Source organism: Jaculus jaculus, chromosome 4, assembly GCF_020740685.1.
Source record: "Jaculus jaculus isolate mJacJac1 chromosome 4, mJacJac1.mat.Y.cur, whole genome shotgun sequence".
In the NCBI taxonomy this organism is placed as follows: Eukaryota; Metazoa; Chordata; class Mammalia; order Rodentia; family Dipodidae; genus Jaculus; species Jaculus jaculus.
In genome coordinates, this window is record NC_059105.1 from 149,790,671 (window position 1) to 149,806,260 (window position 15,590).

The following is a 15,590-nucleotide window of genomic DNA, read 5'->3' on the forward strand; positions in this document are numbered from 1 at the left end:
AAGAAGTATTTCCAACAGGGGCCCAAAAGATCAGAATGCTGATCAGAGATTAGAGAGTAAGCACTGTGCTCATGGTATTTCAGGGTAGGACAATGACTCTGTTGAGAATGGAAGGAGAAATATATACATCACATTGTACCAAAGAACTGAACTTATCTATACTTTGTTTTTGTCCTGAGTCTTTGTATGAATTTCAGTTTTAAATTTATGAGTTAGTTATAAACTGACTGCCAAATTGTATTGCTGGCATTTTAAAAAAATGTGATTCATATTAATGCATATAAACTATATTTTACTTTATAAGGGAAGATAAATTTTCACAATATTCTGTAATAAAACATTTGGTTTTAAAATAAAGTGACTAGAATTCATTTTTATTTCATTCCTTCATGCCTGTAATGTTGGTATGTGTGTGTGTGTAATATTTTTTTCTAATTTCTTATACATAGATGGTGTTTATCTTTTCAGTAATTTGTATGCTAGAAACCAAGAAGCTCCTGAGAGTTTAAGAGTGAAGTTGACTTGAAACACACCCACCAGGGCTCAGGAAGTTTTGTAGAAGAGGAGGCTGAAGTATTGGAAGAGCCACACTTCAGGAGGGCATACCCAGAGGCATCCCCTCCCCAATGGCTGATTGCTGCTATCCCAATGCATAAACCATGACCCCATAGGGCACACCAGCTATGCAACTAAGGTGGGCCCTCAGTGGACTGGGGGCAAGGAGGAGGAAAATGATACTATCAACATATGATGTGTATACAAAACATATTCTTAATTAAAAATAATGAATCATTATTTCAAGATATAGATATAGATATCAATAGATATAGATGATATAGATATAGATAGATATAGATGATATAGATATAATATAGATATAGATTAGAAAATGTAGATTTTTATGATTTTGTAGTAACATTTCAGTGTATTTTTTTCTGTTCAGTCTTGTGTAAGTAATTGCATACTAAAATCAGCAATGGCTTATCATTTTCAGAAGAATTTGAGATTCTGGAGAGTCATCAGGGAGCAAAAATTTTTGCTACTAATAAACATGTAGTGACATGGCTGGGGAGATGGCTTAGTGGTTAAGGTGCTTGCCTGCAAAGCCAAAGTACTCTGGTTTGACTCTCTAGGACCCTTGTAAGCCAGATGGACAAGGTGGCACGTGTATCTGGAGTTCATTTGCAGTAGCTGGAAGCCCTGGTGCACCAATTCTTTCTCTCTCTCTCTCTCTCTCTCTCTCTCTCTCTCCTTCTCAAACATAAAAACAAATTAATTAAATAAATATATTAAAAACATAGTCACATAATTGTTTCCCATGATACTTATATTTATCTCCTTGTTATCCTTTATTTTCTTCTTCCTTTTTTAAAATTAAGTTGAAAGTTGGTATGAACATATTAAGTGTTGATACCATCGCTTCCTTCTTCCCTGCTCACATTTCACTGAGTGCCTTCCTCAGTGGGATTTATGATGTTCACTGTGGGATTGTGGATTATGAATTGTGACAGTAGCCATCAGAATTAGGGGTTGGGATTGCCCTTGGATATTCCCTCCTACCATATGGCTATTGCAATATTACTGTGCCTTCTTCCACAATTTTCTGTGAGCCATGGTGGGTGTGTCCTATATCTGCTTCATTATGGAGCTCGTGGCAGCTTCTGGATTTCTGGTTGGTATGTTTTGGGTATCCTCAGAGTCTGTCTCAATCACCCTTGTGCAGGTTGTCAGGCTCACCATGGAAGCGGCGCTTGCTCCTCTCACCAAATCCTCTGTGGTTTCACCTGAACCCTAGCTGATATGCGAGGGTGGTTCATTTTCTGACAGGGAGTCAGCTATTTTTTCTTGCTTTGTTAACAGATTTTAGTTGTCCTTGGTTCTTGCTGCCTTCTGAAAAAGAAAAACAAATCACCAACGGAGAGTGAGATCAGCATAGGCTAAAGGGGATAAGCATTGTTAATGCAGAAAGATTTTGTCTGTGTAGCCTCACTTCTGGCCAAAAACCAGTGGGGCTTCTTGTAGGAGTTGGCTTTGTGTTCATGTAATCATAGAACTGGCTTTGATCATAGGAAGCTCTCCTTTCACTATATGAGAGATGACTGTTCATTGAGTACAGTAGTTTGTGTTGTTCTCTAAACTTTGAAGTGCACCATTCCTATCCCTTATGGTTTTCAGGATTTCCAATGGAAAAATATGAGATAATTCTGATGGAATTGCTTTTGTATGTAATGAATTATTTCTCTTTTGCTTCTTTTAGCACTTCTCATTTTGTTTTTGTTGATTAGACTTTTAACTATGATATGCCTCAGAGAGTTTCTCTTTTGGTCCAGTCTGTTTGGTGTTCTGTGAGCTACTTATATCTGCATGGGTCTGTCTATTGAGAGGGTGGGAAAGTTTTCTTCAATAATTTTGTGTATATAAATATATATATATATATATATATATATATATATATATATATATATATATATGTGTGTGTGTGTGTGTGTGTGTGTGTGTGTGTGTGTGTGTGTGTGTGTGTGTGTTGTCCATGCTTTGGCCTGAATCTCTTCTTCTTCTGGTATACCTATGATCCAGTTGTTTGGTCATTTTATGGTATCATACACTTTTCATATATTCTGTTCACATGATTTTTTTATACTTATCAAAGTTTTTGGGTTCCTGAACAATTTCTTCTTGCAGCTTTTGGGAAAAGGTTATATTTTGGCTTACAGGATCAAAGGGAAACTCCATGATGGCTGGGGGAAATGATGGCATGACCAGAGGGTAGACATCACCTCCTGGCCAACAGCAGATGTACAACAGCAACAGGAGAGTATACCAAATACTAGCCAGAAGAAGCTTTCTATAACACCCATAAGCCTGCCCCCAACAATACACTGCCTCCAAGAGACTTTAATTTCCAATTTGTCATAAGCTGGGAACTTAGCATTCAGAACACCTAAGTTTAAGGGGGACACCTTAATAAAACCACCACAAAGCACTATTGATTTTTGTTTTCTTTCACCTTTTTTTCTGTATCATGCTCATCACTTTGTTGAGCTCCAATTTCACATTGTGGTTTGGTTTCCTTGATACTTCTTGGAATCCATTCCTGCATTAAATTATGTCTTCATTAAGCTTAACCAGCTTGTTATAGAGATTCTCTATTTGTTGACTCGCCTTCGTTTATCTCTCTTTTTAGGTCTTTCTGGTTTTCCACAATTAAATTAAGCCAAGTGAAGAAAGTTGTGTGTTGTAATAGATGATTCTGTTGCACTTCATTTTTGCAACTATTGTTTTTTTTTTCTTTTTTTCTTTTTACGTTCTTTTTTTGAGAGATAGAGATAGAGAGAGTGAATTAGCATGCCAGGCCCTCAGCCACTGCAATCGAACTCCAGATGCTTATACCACTTAATGCACATGTACAAATTTGTACTTACATCACCTTTGTGCACCTGGCTTTTGTGGGATCTGGAGAGAAAGAGAACATGAGTCTTTAGGCTTTGCAGGCAAACACTTACTACTAAGCCATCTCTCTAACCCAACTGTTGGTTTTTGATGATTTGCTTTTGGTTCAGTTATTCATTGTGTCAAGTACACATAGCTTATTGTGGCTTTCATTTTGGGATTGTATTTCGGTTGTCTCCTCTTTTTTTTTTTGAGGTAGGGTCTTGCCCTCTAGTCCAGGCTAACCTGGGATTCATTATGTAGTCTGAGGCTGGCATTGAACTCATGGCAATCCACCTACCACTGATTCCCGAGTGCCGAGATTAAAGATATGCACCACCATGCCAGGCTTCCTCTATGATTTTATTGGAGACTTTCATTGTTGAACTAGGTAACCTTGGATGAGATCTCTCAATTTGTTGTCTTCTGATATTTGTGTGTGTGTGTGTTTGTATCTACTTATGCTGAGGTAAAAGTCTTATTTTATTATGGGGGAATCAAGTGTTTACCCTTGTAGGATTTTAAGTGTATATTATTTTGTTGTTGTTGTTTTTTCAGGGAAAGGTTTCACTCTAGTCCAGGCTGACCTGGAATTCACTATATAGTCTCAGGTGGGCCTCGAACTCACAGTGATCCTCCTACCTCTGTCTCCTGAGTGCTGGGATCAAAGGTGTGTACCACCACTCCCAGCTTAAATGTGTATTCTATTTTAAGTTTGACTGAAGTGGGATGGTATCATAACCATGGATATGTGGGTTGTGCTGGTTGAAAGTGTGACAGACAGCAGGTCCAGGCTATTGACTGATCTAAAAGCTGTGGTTGGCGATCTAGAATATCTCCCAGCCCAGATCACAGCTGTGCCTTACTTGTGGGCTAAGACAAAGTAGCACTTGCCTCTGCTCCCCTACTGCACCTACTGAACAGGTTGTGGAGGTCTCACCGGTTTCTCCTGGCAAGTCATTATTAGATATTCCTGTGCTTCCCAGCAATACCCCAGGTAGAAGCTGGTGGGAGGAGGGGAAGAGTGGTGGGTGTGGAGGGTTGGTCACAGGGTTTCCAGGACAAGACTGGACCTTGGTTTGTGGATTTAGCTATTGTGGTGTGTGTGGAAGTGGTTATGAATCAGTGGAAACATCCCAGGCCACAAGGTTCTGCTGAGGTTTGCAAGGAGGTGTGGGAATTGTGGTTTGGAAAAGAAGGTGGGGTGGGGGACCTGTCCAAATGGCTCCAGGTGAAGCAGAAGTGTGGCCCCTGGCTCCATAATTATATGTACCTCTTCAATGGATTAGTTCCCTGAGTATAGGAGGTGTAAGGAAAATGTTGGAACCTCACAATAGTTCTGGACGTGCCTGTAAGCAACGATTCCTCACCCACTTTAGGCCAGGCCCCAGACACTTTGGCAATCCTCCACCAGTGTGTGTTCACAGGCCCCTGTGAAGCTGGCACCACACTCAGCCTTAGTTCATAGGCCACAAACACCCCTGCACATCACCTGCCTGCTGCATATAGGCCCCAAGCAAGCTGGACCTAGCACACAGGCCCCAAACATGCCTGCACCTCACTGTCCATGAGCATACAGGCTCAAGACAAGCTGGTGCCTCACCAGGTCTGATTGTCAGGCTGCAAACATGCCTGGCCCCTCACCTGGTCCAAGTGCACAGGCCTCAATCATGCCAGCACCTTACCTGGTCTGAGCACTCAGTCCCTCAACATACTTCCACCTCTCCAGGTTCCCAAAATGCTGGCACCTCACCCAGTACAGTGCATAGGCCCCAAGCAAGCCAGCACCTCTCTTCGTCTCTCTGGGTTGTAAACTATTCACTATTTTTTTTTTCATGTTTTAGAATTTTTACTATGACTCATTTTATGAAGAATACATGACTGTAAAATATAAAAGAAAATATTATTAAAAACTCATATATGCAACCTGATTTGGAAATAAAACATTACCAATACCTTTGAAATTCCTCTGCTCTTAACTTAAAGTCACCTGATCAAAGCAGTTGCAAAGGTAGTGCTTGGAATGTGAGAATTTGGACTTTCATGGAAAGGGAATTCTAGAGTTCATAGCAGCACTTGAAAGAACTGCACAATTGATTTTCTTGTGATTCTTTTCTTTCTGTACATGTTATGGATTATAGTCAGTCACTTGAGACAGCTGGCAGCTCTCTGTCCCATGATTTTTAAGAGCCTCCCTTCCATTAGTTGAGTTAAGAGATGGTATGATATCTTCTCAAACTATTAAATTAGGATATATAACAAGCCAAATTGCTTGTGAATGACAAATTTGAAATTGAAAATATTATTCTAATACATTTGGAAATACTCAGTTTTTTAAATATTTTTGGTAGATATGAAGAATTTTTAAAAGGACTAACTACCAAAAATGTACAATTAGATTCCTACAAAGTGTTCCTACCCTCAGCATTAGAATTATGCTTTTATAGTAATGACAGTAATTCTTTCAATGTTTCAATTAAATTGCCTTACTTTTCTGGATCAGTAGTGATTTATAAAAGCATAATCTGCATTTATAAATAAATTTCAAAATTGTAGTCTTTGGTACAATTGGGTTATCTCTAGTGCCACATGTTTCTTGTGTTGAATGTATTATATTTTGCTTATTATAGAGTATTGTTCATAAGAATAACGATTTTTCACTGTTTATTTTCCATCTCTTTAGGAGTTCTCACTGTGTCTTTAACCAAATGGTTTAGCAAAATAGCCCAGCATAGCATAGAAGAGCAATGAAAAAGGGGAACATTCTTTTCACTCAGCTATACATCAGTTATCAAGATGGATTTTTAATTTATTATCTCTAAAGTCAAAAGTGAACGCATTTTTGAGTTTTATGATTTATTGACTAATAGCATACATTATTTACATTTGATTTTATTGTGTAGAATTTATACTTGATTTTCCAGGATTTAGCATTGTTCTGAAATAATTAATAAGACCAGCATGTATTCATCATTTCTTCAGTAGACATATGGTTATAGTATAATATTCAAAATATAATTACCATAATTTTATTTTGTTAATTTTTCCTTCTAAAATAGTTTTTATACTTTGAAGCAGTCTTTTTAAGAATAGTAAATATTGCTGGGCGTGGTGGCACATGCCTTTAATCCCAGCACTGGGGAGGCAGTGGTAGGAGGGTTGCTGTGAGTTCAAGGCCACCCTGAGAGGACAGAGTGAATTCCAGGTCAGCCTGGACTAGTGTGAGACCCTACCTCAACGATAAACCAAAAAAAAAAAAAAAAAAGAATAGTAAATATTAAGCTTTGTTAACCCATTACTTCTAACAATGATTGTTTTATCCTAACACTGACATTGACTTATAGATTTCTACCAGTCACACTTGTTTAACTTACATTGTTTGTAGCCATTTACTTATCATTAATAATTAAAATAATAACTTGGGAATATATCAAATTATATAGTGAAATAGAAAAATGAGAAAGCATTTTTGGGTCTCAGATAATGTTAAAATCCAAATGGCTTGTTTAATATCACATAACAAAACTTTTGCTTTTGTATTATATAGTAAATTAGATAGAAAGACAAAGCATTGAACACTCACTTGTCATGTTTCCTCTAAAATATCTTGTATATTTCATTTCAAGCTATTTGCATTGAATAATGTAGTTCTGTAAATATATTTCCAATATATGAATACACAGTTTACTTCAATTAGAAAAGAAAAAAAATATCAGAAGACCCCTGTTTCTTTTGTCATGATACATTTTGGTTTAGAATACGAGTAGATGATGGTTTAAACTCTAATATCAACCAATTGAGCAGTAAAGACACATATCAAAAATTTTCGGATTATGTAAAGTATTATATGAAAAAATATCAGAAAATTACTATCATAAATAATCATGTTGCACCTTCTAGAGAACTCTAGTTTAGAGAGAGGGAGAGAGAGAAAGAGGGTGAGAGAAAGAGAGAGATGGAGTGATTTGAACTAACTGATTAATAGCACCTATAAAAACCCCTCAAATTGTTTCCATTAAGGTGGATTTCATGTCATTAAAAAAAAAAATAAGGTGGGCACTGTCTGATGAAAAATCATCAGTTCTTTATCTCAACGAATTAAATTCTAAGAGGTTTTCAGCACCCTCCTAATGACTAAATCTTTCTAGATGAAGAGCTGGAAAGATCTAAAGGTAACCCATAATCAAGAAGATTATATGGTGCAAACAGTCCCAAGCATTGTCTTTCTAAGTGCTCTTATAATCTGCACTTGGAAAAAAAAAATCACACATTTTACTGGAGAGGAAAATCGTACCAATTGTGAAGTGATGATATTTGGCCTTGGGAGAGTGCAAGTAGTGCCTGATTATAAGTTGACTGATTATTTAGGCAACATGCTGTGTGCAACTTGCACTTTCAACTGTCATCTAAATTGTATTCAACCGGCTTAACGTGTGTTCAACTCATTGAAAACCTTAGGGAACCAAATTTAATACTGTTTCACAGGGCAAGGAGACTGTATAATCTTTCTCTAGATCAATTCTGGCTGACAGAAAGAATTGCTTGCTTTCCAACCATTCAAATTAATTGTGAAATCAAAAGAAACAAATGAGGCTTAACTGGCTTACTACTTGCATGTAATTCTTAGCTTTCATCTCTGTTTCTCACCTTTGCTATTTATCTGCTATAACTTTTCCTTTATAGAATATACAGAGAGTCAAGTGTACTTTTTTAAAAATCATGTAGTATATTATCTGTATGTAGACTAACATTAGTTAAGAACAAAGAATCATTTTACCTCAAAGGAATATTGCTATAAAAATAGAAGGCTGGGCCTGGAGAGATGGCTCAGCAGTTAAGGCATTTTTCTGCAAAGCCTAATGACCTGGGTTTGATTGCCCAGTATTCACAATATAAAGCTAAATACATAAAGTGTCACATGTATCTGACATTCAGTTGCTGTGGTTGTATTCCCTAGATCCCCCTCTCTCTCTCTTTCTCCCTGTCCTTGAAAATAATTAGATAAAAAAATTAGATAAATAAAAAATAAACAAAAATCGGGGGCTGGAGAGATGGCTCAATGACTAAAGGCATTTGCTTAAAAAGCCTGATGGTTTGATAGATAATTTCCATTACCCATATAAAGCCAAATGCATGCAGTGGTACATGCATCTGCAGCCCATTCTCCCTCTCTTTCTACTTGGAAATAAATAAATTAATTAAATTAAAAGAAAAATAAAATGGCACTCAGGAGTCAGAAGTAGGAGGATCACCATGAGTTCCAGGCTACCCTGAGATTACATAGTGAGTTCTAGGTCAGCCTGGACTAGAGTGAAACCCTACCTTGAAAAATCAAATAAATAAGTAAATAAATAAAATGGAGGTTATCAATCCTAACATATATACTTTATATCCAAGTCTCTTCACCCTCTTTCTTTAGCCAACCTTTTTTTTTTTCTCTATCATTTCTTTTCTCACTTTTCCCGACTTTCTCCATATTGCCATTATTTGTTCCTCTCCTTAGTGGGAGGAAGGCGTTTATTTGGAGCTTGCAGGCCCAGTAGAAGATGCATAATGGTTAAAGAAGCTGGCCGCCTTTCACAGGTCCATGCAGAGAGAAAGGTTACCCCATGAGCACACACGAGCACACTTCAGGAACCCCAGCACTTTGTGTATCTTTAGACTGCTATTCAGATCTGACCCTAATCACAGGAGGTCCTCCAGCCAAGTTACAAGCTTGAATAAAACTCCTGAACCCATTGGGGCTATCCATTCAAACTACCACAGTGGACATTAGAATCTCTGGTATGAATGCTATTGAGAATCCTCTGAGTAAATATACATATCAACAATTCTGATTGAGAACAAAAACCTTAACCCTAAATAAGTGCAACAAATATAAAATACCTGTGCTACAAGCTGATGGAAAGTTTACAACAAACACTTATTGTCTAAGTAATAAGTTTTTATTAAGCCATTTTGCAGATATGTTCATGTGTCTATGTGCATGCATGAGTGTTTTCACATTTATAGCCATGTAATAAAAAGTAGATTCCAAGTGGGTGCAAAAGTATTGATCGACTTCAGAGTCAGTTTTCCTGATCTACTTTTCAGAAAAATGTTGGGAGAATGATACACATTTTTCACTGTAAAATTAACTTTATAAATCTTAATTATATCTTCACATGGTTCTTGTATACCCCTAAAATTGGGATTCTTTAAATTGTATTTACTGTTTATTTAAGTGTCTAAATATCTCTACCTTCTGAAAATCCAAATTTTGGCTATGATGTTTACTTGAATGAATTTAGAATTTTCATGGAGACAAATCGCCATGTGTGACTATGAGGGATTTTTCTAGATCAAGGTATTTGAGGTTGGGACTATGTCTCCTCAAACTATAAGACAAATGTAGTAGTTTGAATGTTTGTCCCCACAATAAACTCGGGTGTTTTAGAAAATCTTGTCTCCAGCTGCCTGGATGGAAAGGGTGACTCTGGTGGTGGATCCTGGGGTCCAGCCCTACCGTGTGCAGAGAGGTCCGAACTCTGCCTCAGTCCCTGCTGTTGGCTACTGGTTCACTGATGTTTGCTGCCTGGTGTGCTTGTGATGCTAGCTGGTGGTGATGGCTCTCTCTTTCTCTCTCTCCTTAGTTCCATGAAAGGGGGCCAGCCTCTTCTTCCATTATGGAACTTTCCCTGGACCTCTAAGCTGAAGTAACCTTTAACTGTCTGGTTTAAATGTTTGAATGTTTGAATCCCAGAAATGTGGAGCTGACTATAACACTAACATAGACACTCTTTCTTTAAGTGACTTTTGTCAACTACTTGTCGCAGGAAAAAAAAAAAAAAAAAAAGTGGCCAATCTAGCTATTTGTCTAATGATGATGATATTTTCTCCATGGGTGAGTGTGGTAGTTTGAATATATGTCCCCTATAGACTCACATGTTTTATTAAAGTTTGTAACTTGTATTTCCATCCTCTCTTGGCTGAAGGAGGTGTCATCAGGCAGATCCTGGGACACAACCTTAAGTTGTGTTTGGGGGTGCATCTGATTTCCAGCCTAAAGGTAGGCAGAGCAGTTTGAGCTCTTCCTCCACTCCTGCTGCATACTGGGTTTTGGAATGTGAGCTGCTCTTGTTGTTTTGCTTGCTACACTTTTGCTCTCTGTTTGAATGTATGGAAGCAGTTTCTGCCACCACTGATGGAACGTCCCCCTGGATTTATAAGTTTGAAATTAATCCCTTCCTCCCATGAGCTGTGTTTTGTTTGGATGTACATCCCAGCTAAGTGGAACTGATTAAAAATGTGAGTTTGTTAAACTGCTTTGAAAGGGATATTTATCTTATAGCAATATACCATGGACTTGTTGACAAATGAAACAGGAAGTAGAGACAACCCGTTAATCAAAAGCAACTTACTAGATCAGAGATCAGTGGTACAGTGGTGAAGCACAAGCCGTGGCCCAGCGCTGGTAAAGTGGAAGGTGTTTTTAGGCTAGCATGGCCTATGCAGTGAGCTAAGAGATAAATGTATAGAAAAGAAATACAGGGCTGGAGAGATGGCTTAGTGGTTAAACGCTTGCCTGTGAAGCCTAAGGACCCCGGTTCGAGGCTCGGTTCCCCAGGACCCACATTAGCAGATGCACAAGGGGGCGCACGTGTCTGGAGTTCGTTTGCAGAGGCTGGAAGCCCTGGAGCGCCCATTCTCTCTCTCTCTCCCTCTATCTCTCCTTCTCTCTGTGTCTGTCACTCTCAAATAAATAAATAAATAAATAAATAAATACATCCTTTTTATTTCCCTTTGATTACTCATTTGTGTGTACTTTCATGTATACAAATGCTAAAAAAATGATTAGCACAATATTTTAAACTGATACTAGAATGTTCATTTCACAGAAAGACATATTTCTGGAGAGTGTGTGTCTGTGAGTATGCACGTACTTCCACACACGTGTGTGGGCATCTTTGTTGAATATTTCTTTGGATATGTAGAGAAGGTATAATACTACTAAAATTTGTATAGCTATGATTTGAGCACATATTTGTTTTAAGACATCATGTAGCTTCAAGTATATAAAAGTAAACATTAGTTTTGGTACTTTCAGATAACCTTTTTTATACCAGGGTATTTGTGGTTACAATGAACTATACACAATATTTATTATTTGGTAAACATTGGTTTCATATACACTCCTTTGACATATCTTTATTTTTCCACTACTGTGAATTTTATATAGTGCACCAATTTATTCCTGCTTTTGTGATAAGATGTAAACAAACTTGTCTTCTTTAGGCTTTCTTCTTACTTATTTTTTTTTCCTTTTTGCAAAATAATTTTTGATCTTCTGTATATTAGGTTAGATCAGTGGAATCCATTTTGAGAGATTGCAGCCTGGGTGGATTTGTGTTCTCACATAACACATTCAATCCATATGTTCCTGGTTCTGTAGGCAACTTGGATAACATCTGTATTGCTTGTTTGTTGAATGCATCAGCATTTGGGTTGTGGTTCCAAATTGAAATTTGCCTATTCATCATTTGGCTGATCCTAGAGAAATGATTGATTGTCTTTTTTCTCTCTTTAATTATATAAAGTTCTGTCTCAGGTATCCTTGGGTTTAACAGAACAATTGTGGACATAAGTTGTCTGTATTTGCTATGCTTATTTTATTCAAATGAATTTATATCCTGACATTTGTTTCTGTATTTATCAAATACCGTTTTCTCTTTGTACCTTGTTGGTTTCAATTTTTAAGTGAAAAACACATTTTACATTTTAGGTGGCAATATTCACTTTAAATAATTTGAATTTGTGTCTGAGAATATGTCTATGTATATGTATATCCATATGCAGACCTGCATACTATAATTCATTCCTATATGCATTTTAGTTTCATATGATATGTGAACATTTATGACTTTAGGCTTTTGTCTTTATAAATTAACTTAATAATTTGGGAAACAAATATTATACATTATTTTAACAATTATATTTAGTTATCACTCATATGAGGTTCGATATATACAATATTTGTAAATTGAACTACATTATACTTTAAATTCTCACTTTTTATGTCAGTAAATGAATAGATGTGTGTGGAATTTCTTACATGTGACATATTCATATTTTTCAGGTTATTTTCCATACCACTTCCCCTGTTAGGTGAAGTACTTTCTCATACCTTGGGCTGCGGTAGGTAATTTACTTTGATCAATAAATGTTAAAAAGAGTAATCTGAAGAGGTGCCCCCTACAGGTTTTGCAGGGTCTTTTACGCCTGCCATCCTCATTACAAGGAGACTGGGGAGAGACAACAGGAGTGATCTACTTCAAACTTCTAGTCCGTTCCAGCTTGTGTACCTGAACGCACTGTCAGCACAGAGCTAAGGACACTTAAAGTGCTTACTGGAACCTACGGATTTGAGGTTATAGCGAGACAGTATGGCTGCAGCAATGCATCATTACTATATTGCTGTTAAACCATGCATATGGTTTTTGAGTAAGTTGAGGAAAAAGAATAGAGAATGGTTTATATATTGTCCATTTCAAAGCACATTATCATATTCGTTTTTAATGGTGATCTTTTTATTGAAAATACCTATTCTAATTTTCTCATTTATGGCTTTATTTTATATGAACATATAAAACAGTGCATGTGTAAACATGTAAGTAGAAGTAAAACCATCTAGGATAAGAAAGGAGAGCCATGGAATGGGAAGGGGTAAGAAAAGGGGTAGTTGAGTTTGTAGAGCTGAATATGTAAAAAAAATAAAATACTCATTCAATAAATTAAGAAAATAAATATAAAGTGAAAAGTATTGACTATTAAAAATATAATGATAAATAAGATATATTACTTCTAGGAAACAAACCAAAACAATGTGAGTTATAAATTATTTATATATTTATGTATTTAACTTATTACTTAAGAGTTTTTTGGCAAGGTCTCAGTATTTAGTCCAAGCTGGCCCCAAACTAACAATCTTCCTGCCATAATCTCCTAGTGTTGAGATGACAGAAGCATATCACTGTACGAGGCTCCCATATAATATATTTTTTTTTTCTTTTCTGGAAACCACAGTACAAAAACCAGAGCTTATTTTAGCAAAGAAGCCATCCAGTTGCCTCAGAAGGCCCGGGACAGGCCCTGGCGGGACACATGTGGGGGAGGGTCGCAGGCACAGCTGCAGGGGAGCACCTGTGCTGGCTCCCAGGCCCAGCCGCGCCTGGGAACGAGTGCAGAGGATGGCAGGTCAGGCCACGCTGCGGAGGAGCGGCTCCTAAGGAAGGGCTCAGGCCATGTGGCTTCACAGGGCCAGAACCCTGGATGCTGGCAGCTCCTTCCTTGATCCCTTTAGGCAAGAGCAGAGGGGAGCAAAGCGCGCCTCACGTGTACTCTCCACAGTCAGAGATGATCACCTTCTGCTGTGGCTTCCCGTCCTTGCTGCCCTGGGCCTCAATCTGCCAAAAAACATCCAGGCCTTCAGTGATCTCCCCAAACACCACATGCTTGCCATCCAGCCAGTCTGTCTTGTCACACTTCAGAAAGAGCTGGGAGCCATTGGTATTTGGGCCAGAGTTGGCAATGGACAGGAGGCCTGGTCCTGTGTGTTTGAGGATAAAGTTTTCATGATCGAACTTTTTCCCATAGATGGACTTGCCCCCAGTAACGCTGTAGTTTGTGAAGTCACAACCCTGGCACCTGAACCGGGGGATGATGCAGTGGAAGCTGCTTCCCTTGAAGCCTAAGCCTTTCTCCTGGGTGCACAGGCCACGGAAATTCTCTGCTGTCACGGGCATGACATCAGAACTAGAAGAATTTGGATGCGGCCAGCCGGCTTGATGTCCATGTACACCTGAGGATTTGATGGGGCTATTTTTTTTTTTTTTCTGTGGGCTCTCCCTCTTTGGCTTCTGCTTTGGGAGGCTCAGACCCCTCTTCCTCTTTATTCTCCTCTTTATTCTCCTCAAAAGTCTTCCCAGAAAACTTCTTCAACCTGTCATCATCTGACCAAACTCTTTGAATCCTTTGATTTGTTTTTTGACTTCTTTGAACATATTTACAGTCATACTTTTTTCTCAGGCATTTCCTCTAACTCGTTCTCACTGGAGGTCATTTCTGATGCATTAATACTTTTAGTTGGATTTACATTATCTTGCTTTTTAGTGTTTCTTGTGTTATAATGTATATATTTTTGCATCTTGGATTAAGTTAATGCTTGGATTTTCTAGCTAGCTGGGTATTCTTAGCTGTATAAATTGATTTGATGTTATATATCTTCAGGGTAGGAGCTTAAGGTGTTAGGTGTGGCTCTTCAGACTCTCAGAGTATCTACAAAGGTGTTCCTAGGGGTTGAGTTTCCCTGCTATGGGAGTATTCAAGTAGGCTGAGTGGAATAAAATACAGGTAGATTCTAAAATTTAACTAAACACTGTACACATTCAATCAAAAACAGCACTGAATATTTATGCAAGAGTAGTTATTATAACAACCAGATCCTCTATCAACAAACAGGTTAAGATTTCTGGTCTGTTAAGGAATCCATGTCAGCTTGTGACCAAGTGAGACCCTTCCCTGGTGCAATCCCAGTTACCTTGGATGATTTTGGTCTCAGTCAAGTTGCTGCCTGGGTCGTTGGGCTGCTGTTCTGATTTCTGGAGCTGGCACTGGCTTTTCCTGAGGGGCAAACTGAGCCTGGCATCTGTGACACTGCATGAAGGCCACCTCCGCTGCTGGAATCACTACTGCTGCTACTGAAGCTGCCTCTACTGGATCTGTCGCCATTGCTGCTAAAGCTGCCGCTGCTGGGTCTGTTGCTGCTGCTGTTGAAGCTGCTGCTATTGGATCCACTGCTGCTGCTGCCACTGCTGCTGCTGCTGTAGATGCCATTGCTGGAACTGCCGCAGCTGCTACTGAAGCTGCTACTGTTGCTACTGCCTCTGAAGCTGCTGCTGCTGGATCTGCCACTGCTGCCACTATTGGATCTGCCGCTGCTTGGGCTGCTGTTGCCAGTGCTGGAGCCGCTGATGTTGCTGCTGGACTCTGCTCCTGCTTGGGTCCTGCTGTTCGCTCAAGTTGTTGTGGCTGGGTCCCAGGACCGCTGCTCTGTTCGCTGGAGCTGGGCACAGGCAGTGGGGGAGGGGAGGGAGCCGCAGCTGCTCTAGTTCTCTCGCTGTTCC

General features: G+C 38.6%; 1 pseudogene; it reads right to left on the reverse strand.

Moving 5' to 3' along the window:
* Positions 1–13,796: 13,796 nt before the first annotated feature.
* LOC101593916 lies at positions 13,797–15,195 on the reverse strand (annotated as a pseudogene).
* Between the last annotated feature and the right edge of the window lie 395 nt (positions 15,196–15,590).